At 36.5% G+C, this 12,703-nt stretch overlaps 1 long non-coding RNA gene across 1 annotated transcript in view; it reads right to left on the bottom strand.

Moving 5' to 3' along the window:
* Positions 1-12,703, bottom strand: part of LOC136846388 (uncharacterized) — an 811,447-nt gene that overhangs the window by 770,838 nt on the left and 27,906 nt on the right. The gene's annotated exons all lie outside the window — the stretch shown is intronic.

Genomic DNA, 12,703 nt, shown 5'->3' with positions numbered 1-12,703 from the left:
ACAAACTGGGTGTTTGAAATTAGAGCCCCCCCTCCACAGAACAAATGGAAAGTTATGAAGTTTTCTGCTATAGCCTATCTCCAAGTATATACATTATTTTAATTTTCTATTAAGCTATTTTTCATTTTACATTTCTTGTATTTCAGACTGAGTGACGGAGTTAGATACAGCCATGGCTAACGACTTGGAGGAAAACAGATGGATTGACCGAATCCGGGCTATAACCTTCAGAGAGGCCAGGAATGCTGGCGCATCCTTCATTTCACATTCCTGGATAGCTAAATACATTAAAAGAGATGAATCCTTTGTTAAAAGAAACTGGAACAAAAATCTATATGACTGTCATTGCAAAAAGAGTGAGAATCTTGGAAGGCCTGAAGTCCTTTCTCAGGAGTCAAAAGACATCATAGCTGAGGCAGTGGGTAGACCAAGAAAGTCTTTACATAAATTGGAGCTTGAACTAGAAACAAAAAGGGCAAAAAAGATAAATTATAGTGCTGTATATCGTGAGTTGAAAAAATCTGGTATCAAGCCATTTCATGTTATCAGCAAGCCCAACATCACTCAGCAACAGAGAGAAGACCGTGCATGATTTTGTGGTTCATTTCTTAGAGATTGGGATGAAGCTGACTTTCTCCATGTTGCCGCACTAGATGAATCCTTCATTTACACAGTCAGGAAGCCAAATCATAAAAATGACATCATTTGGGCTGCAAAGTTGGATGATATCCGCAATGAAGTGCGCTTTCTCCAAGTTGTGAAATTTCCTGAATGTTTGGGAATTTTTCTCTGTTTCACAGCCAAACGGTTAATGTGGATCATCAAAGAAAAAGGACAGTCATGGAATGGCGAATACTTCAAAGAAACTGTGCTTACAATGGAGTATTTCCTTTCCTCAAAGATCCTGAAAATGTGTTATCTGTTGAAATCAGATTTTTGCAAGATAAGGCACCATGTTTCAAGGCTCTTCAGACACAGGAGCTGCTTCAAAACAGTGGTATCAATTTCTTCTCGTTAAGTGAATTTCCAGGTAGCTTCCCTAACCTTAATGAGTGTGAAAACATTGGTAGTATCTTAAAGGATCGTGTTGAAGTGCGCACAGTGAATTATGATGGTATACCAAGCCTCAACGACCTGCGAAGAGAGGTGACCGAAGTGTTCAGGGAAATGGAGTTTGAGTCTCAGCTTTGTATGTGATTTGCTGAAATCATACCCCTGAAGAATGCAGGCTGTGGTACAGGCAGATGGAGGCCACACAAAATATTAAATACTCAGAGAGAAACTTAAATAAATACCAGTTCTCAATTACTTTTGTTTTTGTCCATATCAATTTTAGTTTATGCTGCAGAGGGGGCTCTAATTTCTGAAACACCTTGTATGTATATATATAATATGTATATATATATATATATATATATATATATATATATATATATATATATATATATATATATATATATATATATATATATATATATATATATATATTTTACACTATATTATTATATTTTAATTATTTTATATCTATTTATATATATATAACTATATTATATATAAATATATACAATTATATATATATATATATAAAATATATATATATATATATATATACATATATATAATATATATATATATATATATAAAATATATAATATATAAAATATATATATATATAATATATATAAAATATATATATATATATTGTATATATATTATATAAAATAGCCTATATGAGTGTTAAATGTATGTATGAATATATAAAATATTTTTATATATAATTATATACACGTAGGTTCATTCTACTCGTGTTAGGCTTCAGTAAGACAGGATGGTTTAGATTCCAGATCCTTTAATTTCAGAAATCCAAGCTTTCAAGGACATACAGTCTTTTTTTATCAGGTACCAATACATTAAGGAGATAGCCTAATAGTTACTCTTGTGTGTATATATGTTACAAGGAGTATGTGAATTTCATGAAATCCCTAGGGAATTTGTGAAATGACCAATTCGCTTAGGAATTTTGATCCTCGAGGGCAAGTACTAAATACTCTGAAACAGTGATTCATCTACAGTACACTGTTTCGCCGTTTTTATTAATGGCCCCTGGGGGGTCAAATGTTTGTTTAGTGCTAACCCCTGGGATCATCAAATGCACTTGGGGACATTTCACCGTGTTTAGTAACTAAGTAAACACGGCGAAATACATTTAACAACGCCCCCCCCCCCAGGGGGCTAGTACTTAACACAGCAAAAACAGTGTAAATGAATCACTATTTCACCGTGTTTAGTACTAGCCCTCGGGGATCAAATGTTCCTAAGCGAATTGCTCATTTCACAAATTCCCTAAGGATTTCGTGAAATCCCTGGGTTTTACATATTCCCTGTAACATATATATGCTGTTTTTTTATAATCCCTGGGATGACCTACCAGTTGATCTTCAACTCCTCCTGTCGTTTCCTGCAATTTTCTTATCTCCGTGGTCGTATGTTCAATCCTGCATTGTTCGGGATTATCCCTTTCTGTCCATCTTTTTGTTTATGTTTTAAACTTCCGGTATATTATTTCAGAAGTGACCTTGTCCTTCAACTTATTCCCTTTGTTTGCTTTCCATTATTTTTTCGTAACAGTAGATAAGTCAAGACAACATAGGGAAATATTTTATGGACAAGGTCACTTCGGAAATAACTATCAGAGTTTTAAAACAAACGTAAACAAAACGATGGACAGAAAGGGGATAATCCCGAACAACGAAGGACTGAACATACGACCACAGAGATAAAGAAGAATGCAGGAAACGGCAGGAGGAGTTGAAGGTCAACTGCCAGGTTACCCCAGGGATTAGGAAAATAAAACAAAAGTGGTAAAAAAACTAGTGACAACCAGTCTTCTGCTATGTTCAAGACGTCACAGTAAACATTAATCAAGAGATTCGTCAACCTGCTCCAGCACTAACGATTAAAATCTTGCTCAAAAGCTAAATGATGTGTTAACCTTTAGAAAAGTTAATGATCTGTAAGCTTCCTTTATGCTTGGCAATCTGTGAAGTTACTTGAAAATTAGCGATCTAAAAGCTTTCTCCCAACTAGGTATAGTGACCACTATGCTTCCACTGACTAAAGTAATCTGCAAGCTTTTTCCAAAATTAAGTGGCCTCTAAGCTTTCTTCAAGGCTCATGATTCGTTAGCAATGATTTCAAAAGTTTCATGTGAGCGTTTTTAAAGACATAAAAATCCCTAACTCCTTTCAAAGTCTGTGCTCTGTACGCTTCTTCCAAAGCTAGTCCTGGGCTCTCTCTAACGTCCGGCACCCTGCCTTCCCAAGGTTTTCTCAGTCCTGGTAATGGTAAAAAGAAGAGCCTTCCTAAAGCATGAGAAACATTTTCTTTCTTTAAACCAACAATCTAATAGCCTACTCTTAAAACGGGGATCAATTTCATCTCTCAGAAACTGATAATCTCCAATTCTACCAAAAAAGCCGCCACCCCAGTGGTTTTCTATAAAGTAGCAATCAACTGATTTTCTCTGAAGCCGTCTACCCATTTTTTCAGTAAAGAAAGGAAACCAATGGCTTTCTCTAAACCTGGCAACCCATTGGCTTTCTCTACAGCTATCAAGCTACTGGCGTTTTAGAAACTACAATTCAATTTGCTCTTTCTCAAGGTGGCAGGCTATGGGCCTGGAACTCTCTGGTTTCTCCTAAAGATCTAATTCGTTGATATTTTTAAAGCCACGAATCCACCTATCTCCTAGGCTGGAAATCCAGTGTCTTCTTTAAAGGTGGCAATCCGCTGGCATTTTAAAGGCCGGAGATTCACTGGCTTATCTTGAAGCTGGCAGTCCACCGGTTTTTTTTTTTAAAGCCAGCAATACACTGACTATTTAAAGCTGCCCCCTTTGTTAAAGTCGGCAATCTACTGACTTTTTTTAGAAAGGGAAATTCAGTGATGGTTCTAAAGCCATTAAAGCACTTTCATTTTTAAAGCCATGATTCCAAATACGGTACTTATTTGAAGCCTGAAAAGCAGTGACTATTCAAAATCCTGCAATCCACTGTTTCTTTTTTGAAAGCCGGAAACCACTGGCTTTTATAAAACTCGCTACCCTCTTACATTTCTAAAGCTGGCCCTCCACTGAGTATTTCTACAGCCGGAAATCCTCTCATCTTTTTAGGGCTGGAAATTTACTTTTTTTTTTTTTTTTCAAAACAGCCAATCCAGTGATTTTTTAAACACCAGGAAGTCACTAAAATTGTAAAAGCCAGCAGTCCACTTGCATGTTTAAAGCCAGCAATTCCCTAAATAATTTTAATGCTAACAACTCACTGATTTTTTTTTTTTGCATGTTTAAAGCCAGCAATTCCCTAATTAATTTTAAGTTGCCAATTCACAATTTTCTTTAATTTTAAAGCTCCCCTTAATTTTAAAGCTGGCAATTCACTATTTTTTTAAAGCCGCTAAACCAGTGGCTTGGTTTTAATGCCATAAACCCGCTGAATTTTTTTTAAAGCCGGCAGTCCACTACAGCCGGCAATCTAATTAACATTTTTAAAGTCAGAGATCACTAACTACTTGTAAAGCAGGCACTCAACTTGTATTTTTAAAGCCGGCAAGTCACTGAACATTTCTAAAGCCGGCACCCCACTGATTTTTTTCAAAACCGGTAATTATGCCGGAAATCCACTTGCTTTTTTTTTTTCTTACAGCCGGCGATCTACAGATTATTTTAAAGCCTGCAATAGGTTTGTTTACAGCCAAAATTCCACTGGCTTTTCGTAGCAGGCAATCAACTGGCTTTCTCAGAGCCATAAATCTTTGACGTATCTCTAAAATTCACAAGCTACTGTTTTGTGCAAAGCCAACTATGTATGCCCTAGCTCCTTTCAAGTTGCCTTTCGTCAAAAGCTACCAGCTCCTTAGTTCCTCCCGCGACGGTAATCCAACTTTTTCAAAATCTGACAAATCTGAAATCCGAGATCTGAAATCCGCAAGATCTCTCCAGAATTGGCGATCTTTGTAAGGATCTGAAACTTCATTCTAACAGATTAAGAGAGAGGTTGTCCTTCGAGAGCATTTTTCATATTTTACGAGCATTTCTCTCCTTCGAATATAAACACTCTCCATTATATGAAAATCTATATTATCGGTACTCTTGAAACAAGACGACTCACGATTAACATTCAATATAATTTTCCTTGGATAATTGTCGAATTAACTGCAAATCGCAACATTCGGAGCAAAATATAACGAAATCGCAGCCTGAGTTAGTAGCATACCAGCTTATGATTTTGTATAAAAAAAAACGGTTTTACTTAGCCGACTAAGAAAGAACACTGTCCGATGGACGTTTACCATGAATTGTTAGTCAAAATAGGTTAAAGTAGACATTAAAAATCTAGAGTAAAACCTCCCGGACAAAAACATGCAAGATGACCTTTTACCGTGGAATACCCATCAAATAAGCTCAATTTAGTTAAGTTCGACGCTGACCGTGTGACTGAAACAAATTCTCCATAAGAAAAAAATCGAGACGATTTTACTTTTTTTTTTTTTTGTAACAGCTGTGACTATCAATGAAAATCCATCAGAGTAATAAGCAAGTGGCCTGTTCAGTTGTTTACTTAACACGTCAAAGACAGGGCCACTCAAAAATGACCAAGTCAACAACTGCTTATTTAAAAAAAAAAAGGAAAAAAAATGTCAGCAAGCTCAGTTCAGATCTGTTTATTTTTTATAACACTAGCTCGATTCACTTTGCAAGTGTAAAATGCCATGCTTGCTGAATGCACTTAAAATAGAAAAAAATTCCCCAGTGATAAAAATTAATCTCACAGGAAAGCAACTCAGAAATTTCCACCGGAGTTGAAATCAATTCTTACAAAAACACATATAAACATAATACAGGAAATTTATGAAACTTTCCCAAAATGTACAAACGAAACCAAATCCTGTTGGAGAGGATCGAAGCAAAACCTCACAGTAAGGTAATGGAGTAAATTCCCACAGGAAGAAATGGATTAGCTTCTTACAACAGAGGATTCATAGAAAAGAAATCCACGTGTTTATATGAGCAGTTTCCTAAAGGAGATGAGTGAAGAATTCCTGCAAATAAGCAATGAGACAAAATCTCTCAAAGGAGCAATGGAAAAATATTTTCACAAGAGAACAAAGATACAAAATCCCGCAGAAGAACAATGGAAAAATATTTTCACAAGAGAACAAAGATTCAAAATCCCTCAGAAAAACAATGGAAAAAATATTTTCACAAGAGAACAAAGGTACAAAATCCCCCAGAAGAGCAATGGAACAATATTTTCACTGGAGAACAAAGATTTAAAATCCCTCAAAAGAGCAATGGAACAACATTTTCATATGAGAGCAGACAAAATCCCTCAGAAAAGCAATGGAACAATATTTTCACAGAAGAACAAACAAAATCCCTCAGAAGAGCAATGGAACAATATTTTTACAAGAAAACAAACAAAATCCCTCAGAAGAGCAATGGAACAATATTTTCACAGGAGAACAAACAAAATCCCCCAGAAGAGCAACGGATGAATATTTAAACAGAACAAAATCCCTCAGAAGAGTAATGGAACAATATTTTCACAGGAGGACACATACAAAATCCAACGAGAAGGCAATGTAACAGATTATCAAAGAAGAAAATAAAAAAAATCTCACGAAACTGAAATGGAACAAATTCCTTCATGCAAACAGTGAAACAAAACCCCAAGGAGAGCAATGATGCAAATTCTCACAAGAGGCCTTTAACAAATTTTCACAAGAGATAAATGAAACATATTTGGTCAAGGGATATGCACACCCACAATTCAATACTTTTTTGTAGCAACAAAATGAACCGTACAAGCTACAAAAGGTTTCCCTGTCACGAACCTAGAAACTCTAAGAAAATCTCCGTGAAAGAACTCGTCCATATTTCGTTACGAGAGATTGCCATGTCACCAGTTACCACACATAAGAATATTAAAATGTAAACATATTTTAGAAAAGGTTTAAAAAAGGAGCACGAGTAAATAAAATTCTTCTACTAACCAATAACACTAAACATCATATAACCAAAGTTCACGGAAAGAAAACCTTGCCGGTGAAGGTTGATGAAAATGGAAATACAATGATCCCTAAAAATCGCAGTATTGATAACTTTGGAATTAATAAATTAGGATATTTATCCAGATGACCACGGAAATATTGCGAGGAAACTGATCCCCAAACTTACTTTGTTACGATAACGCCGTCTAAAGTAAATTTACCTCCCAACTGCGGTATTACAGTAGATATAAAAAAATGCATAAGAAAAGCTGTTCCGTTACCTGACAATAATCAGCTTGAATAACACTGTACATAACACATTACACAAATGCTCAGGCAGTAATTCCCATTACTTCGGGCAATTTCAGTTGGCTGAAAATTCAGTCTGTCAGAGAAGGCCTTACAACAAACATGTCATAGCACACCTGAACCCAACATTTTCTCTTCCTCGTGAGGCCTCATTTCCTTAATGCTTATGATATCGTGAGGTAAATGAGGGTAGAACATACTTAATTCTTTGTTTTTATGAGGAAAATGAAACAGACCTATTGTCACTAGTCCCCACACCACATGCGGAAAATTATTATGACTATATTTTGGAAATACTGTTTGGAAGAATGGGTAAATTTACACATCCAGGCTATAAACTAACTTCATACATCATTTACAACTTGTTCGATATTTCCACATATCTCGAAAATGCAGACACAATCAGCATGAACTTCATCAAAAACAACATAATCGTTAAGGTTAACAAAACCCAAAATAACGGTAGGTCAGAGGTTATACGTCAAGTAATTACAACTGTGACTATTAATCTTTTACAACTGTCGTCGCAAGGCCCCTTCATTCATTCAACCGTTAAGACACAAAACGAGACCTAAAAGATGACAACGAATTCAAATGGAAAACAACGAAACGCCTTCCGATAAAATAAACCAACTGAACGCATAACAATGAATTGCAAGAACAACAAAAGCTAATCAATAAACAGATAAATATAAATAAATATTTAAAGATCAACGGCCCAGCACTGCTGTCGAAAGTGGCGCATGAGGAGGTTGAATCTGGAGCCCGAGCACAACGCTGACGCCGTTGTAACCCTTCACTCATAAAAGGAAAGTCGGTGTGGCCGCTAACAAGGGCATTAGGGGAGTGCCGTCGGGAGACGACTACAGTTATCACGAAACTTTTCCGGTTTTTACGAGCGGATTGTATAGGCCTTGTTAGCGAGTTGGTATTCCGCCTGTTGGACTTCGAGGCAGGAAATGCAAACAATATTCACCAATCCCACATAAGCCTCGATTTTGAATTCATGGAGGAGACTCCGGCCATTACGCCCTTCGACTTAATCTTTCTTTTTTCTTTCCTTTGCGTCTCTCTTTCGCATTCTTCTTTCTTTCTTTTTTTTCATCAGCCTTAAAATCTGGTGCGGATTTCCATTTTAATCACGTGAGTGAGTACACAGCCACACACTGTTACAAAGATGGTGTTTATTACCAGCATTATCGTGAGCAGAAGTGGCAGTGATGACGGTCGTTCTTGCAGTTCTAATTGGAGTCAAGGGAGGAAGAGGAGGAAAGTGCTGCAGTGTAATGCACCTTGGAGGAAGTTCACCTGTAATATCTACTATTAAAGAAATTCTGCTCAAATACTTGCCCAAAAAACGTAAAGGAACCAAATAATGAGAGGGAAAAAGCTCACTCACGACGCCAGCTATATCAATTCAATAAACTAGGGAACCGTTTCACCCGATATTACATTAATGCAGGACCGTGTAAGACTATCGGAAACATTTAAAAAACAAGCGAGCATTTTTCCATCCGTTTCCCCGTATGCGGTCACAATTTCCCCGGTATTAAAATGCGGAGAATTTGCATAGAAATGGTCATTATGGCTTTATATGATTTTCCTCTCATATTCACTCTCTAGGTGCTAAGGCTTCGTTCAGCTTTCCCTTTGAATTAAGCCTCGAGAAACGCTTCCAAGCTTCCAAAGAACTCCTGACGCATTACCCCCCCCTCTCTCTCTCTCTCTCTCTCTCTCTCTCTCTCTGTGTGCGTGTGTGTTGAGGTAATATGCAATACTATTTCATTCCACGATAATGCTCAGTACAGATAAAGTCTGTTGCTCGAATTCTTTTCCAGTCGAGAAAGGATCTCCGAAGATGCGGAAGAAGAGAACAGCAAACTTGAACAAATCTGACCTAAATCCTATACAGGATCAGCCTAGGATACAGTATGACAACAGAGAAGGACTCTCGCATCACGTCTGAGATTGGACACCAATCTAAAGGAAAACAAAAGCTACTGAGACAGCCCCAGAGAGAGAGAGAGAGAGAGAGAGAGAGAGAGAGAGAGAGAGAGAGAGAGAGAGAGAGGGCGCAATACCGAAGACGGCACTGGCGTAGGAGGCCGGAACTCTCTCTCTCTCTCTCTCTCTCTCTCTCTCTCTCTCTCTCTCTCTCTCTCCTTTCCAGCGCCCGGCTGGAAAACGTCCGAAAGACAAAGAGTCGGAACGAAGAAATTTGCGTCTAATTTGTGTTTTTATCCGAATCTTTTCCCCCCTCGCCCGGCGCAATCTGGCGTCTGCCTCTTATTTGTGCTGTGTTTTAAATTTAAATGGTAATTAAGGTTGTTTAATAAAGAGTAGTGGTGGTCGTGATAAAATAGACATACAAGTTATTACACTTTTTGGTGCTTCTGAGCGCAACCCGGAATATAATCAACGCCAACGGTTTGTCTAACAACACAAAGCACCAGCGATGGCCAGCCACCCGCGAGGGGAAGACATAAGTTCGCTTCTTAACAAAACGAGGGGAAAAAAGATGAAGATCGACTGCAATAAGACAAATAATTAGATCTCTCTCTCTCTCTCTCTCTCTCTCTCTCTCTCTCTCTCTCTCTCTCTCTCTCTCTCATATATTTCCTATTACCAACGTACACTTCAAAATCTTCTGATAGTATGAATAGGTTACAAACCAGAATAATAGTCTATTATTAACAGATTATAATAATAATAATCTATCTATTCCTACCACGTGCTCATGTCAGTATTTCGGGACAGATCACCATTTTTTCTTGGAAAAACTGATGGTTGCATTCGAATATACTAAAGACACTTGAGCGAAAAAGTTATATATGCTGGATATATTAATGTCTGTTTCAATAGCCACATACAAATTCACTTTCCCGTTGAAAAATGATTCAGATATATTATTAATATACAGATATATATATATATATATATATATATATATATATGTGTATATATACTATATATATATACACGTGTGTATATGTATATTTATATACACATATATATATGTATATGTATATATATATATATATATATATATATATATATATATATATATATACATATATATATACATATAGCGACAACATAAAATTAAACTAAATTTTGAGCGATAAAAAAATAAATGCACACCCTCCCAATAATTTTTTAACTACTGAAGTCTTCCAAAAGGGCGTAAATATAGAAGGGGCAAAGTAAATACGGGCAAATGTGAATGAGTGGGGTTTTACGGGTCGAACTATCTACCTTAGTTGAAAAAAAGACGTTGCTGAAACAATTAAGGAATCTTAGCCTCTACAAGAAGAGACAAAGATAATTGTAAGAGTTTCGCCTCAATATGAAGAAGTCTTACGTTGAAAAAAACTGAAAAGCCTGTCAACGTCGCAATAAAGAGCATTGCATCCATAAAGATACTTAGAGATAACAATAATGATTACGAGAAAATAACAACTACTACTATTATGCAAATTCCATCGACGAACAACTCGAGGAGTCAACCTTCATTAGCCACTAGGTTGGGCAGAGTGCTGTCATGATTCCCCCTTGAGCTCGATCCCAGTTTGGGAGTCAAGATGACTGAAAATCCCTGAAGAGGAATCAGTTGAGCTACTACTTAACGATGAGGCGGATCAGATCCTACGATAGCTATCAAACTCGAGCAAAACCGCGGTTCGCTGTTACGACTCTCAAACAGCAAATTACTCTAGACCGTAAATGCACTTTTGTGAATACGACCAAACTTCCAGCTTCACCGGAAACTGTCTTCTTAATCTGACTGTACTGCAGTGGCACACTCTGAATAGTGGGAACTGTTAAATGGTCAAAGAGAGATTGACGTTTTTCAAAACGAAATCTTTTTAGCCGGATGATATAAGAAAACTTGATGGCCTAGTGGCATAAAACCAAGTTTTATTTGTAAAAATAAATAGCAATCAGTCAAGTATCAGAAAATGCCATAATTCAACAATACACCGAGATGACACTCACCATCCACAAAGTGATCATTAAAGATCAAGAATAAACAGCCAATAATAATTCAGTTAAAACGGTTACTAACACAGTCAAATAACAAGGCTGAAACACATTTACGTTAAACATATAATGTCTATAATATTTCGAATACATTTCATCCTAAAAATTAAGTGTTTTATAATTACAATATTCTTAAGCACAGAACCGACACATACTAACACTGCAGTCTATTCCACTGTTTGATGAAACCGACAAAGGCTATCATAGCAATTTACTCCAGTGAAATGCCAAGACTTAAGCTCCGATATCAAATACGACTAACCATGAAATTTCTCCTATTGAAAGCCAAGACCGAAAGCATTAAGAAAATATCATAAACCGATCACATTACAATATGAATCACCTTTTATGCTTAAAATGAATTCAAATGATCGCCACATAAATGAGGCTTGTTATATGGTTCGAAATTGCATAATTTAAAAGGATTAGATGTCTATATCAGTTCAAGATCAGCAGTAATTAGTAAAAGTCATCTTTTCTAAATGATGATTCCTCATCTTCGGTAAAATATTTTCCATTTATAGGAGATTCAGTTGAAGAAAGACACTGTGGTAGTTACCAATAGCCATTAAAAACAACTTTTACGCTAAAGATTTCGGAAATACTTATAGTGGAGTAATAAAGTTGGTCGTTAAAAATCCCATAAGATTAAGAAAAAGAGAAGCACAGTCAAAACTTCTGAGAAAGGCAATAATCTGTCTACATTGTCATTTCGCATTGTAGCACACTATTTTTTTTTTTTAACTAGAAACGGCTGGTGTTTCTTCGTAACTCCACAAAAGACTTAGGCCTACTATTCTTAACAAAACATCAAGAGACGATATTACCGTAATTAAATGAGCTAATACAAATGCTTGCATAAAACTGTCAGAGCCACATGAAATTAGACACTCACTTACCAACTCAAAATTGTATTTACTTAAAAAAAAATCAACATTTCGTAAAATGATTTGTTATATAGGGCCGAAACCAGCGTTACTTAAAAAAGACCGACTGATTTTTTTTTATGAAACGCAGACTGTCAAACCAGGTATTGGCACTTTCGGCCATTCACATTCAGCGCTCAAAATAGTGAAAAGAGGAAGTTGGAATGGTTGAACAGCAGGAAAAAGTAATACAGAAAATATAGGAGATGAAGTACAAGGATCTAAAGGTAGAACTGGAAGAAAAACCCCACGTTTGTACTGAGAGGTACAAATTAGAGAGGTTGGGCAGTAAAATCGAACAAAGCGGAAAAAAGAGGCTGAAAAAAGTAGGGTCAGCTAGGGACGAAGGGAAGCTGCAAACTCCTTTAGTAATGCCT

The sequence above is a fragment of the Macrobrachium rosenbergii genome, chromosome 15 (assembly GCF_040412425.1).
Source record: "Macrobrachium rosenbergii isolate ZJJX-2024 chromosome 15, ASM4041242v1, whole genome shotgun sequence".
In the NCBI taxonomy this organism is placed as follows: Eukaryota; Metazoa; Arthropoda; class Malacostraca; order Decapoda; family Palaemonidae; genus Macrobrachium; species Macrobrachium rosenbergii.
The sequence above is the reverse complement of the archived record's forward strand: the minus strand, read 5'-3'. Positions and strand labels throughout refer to the sequence as shown.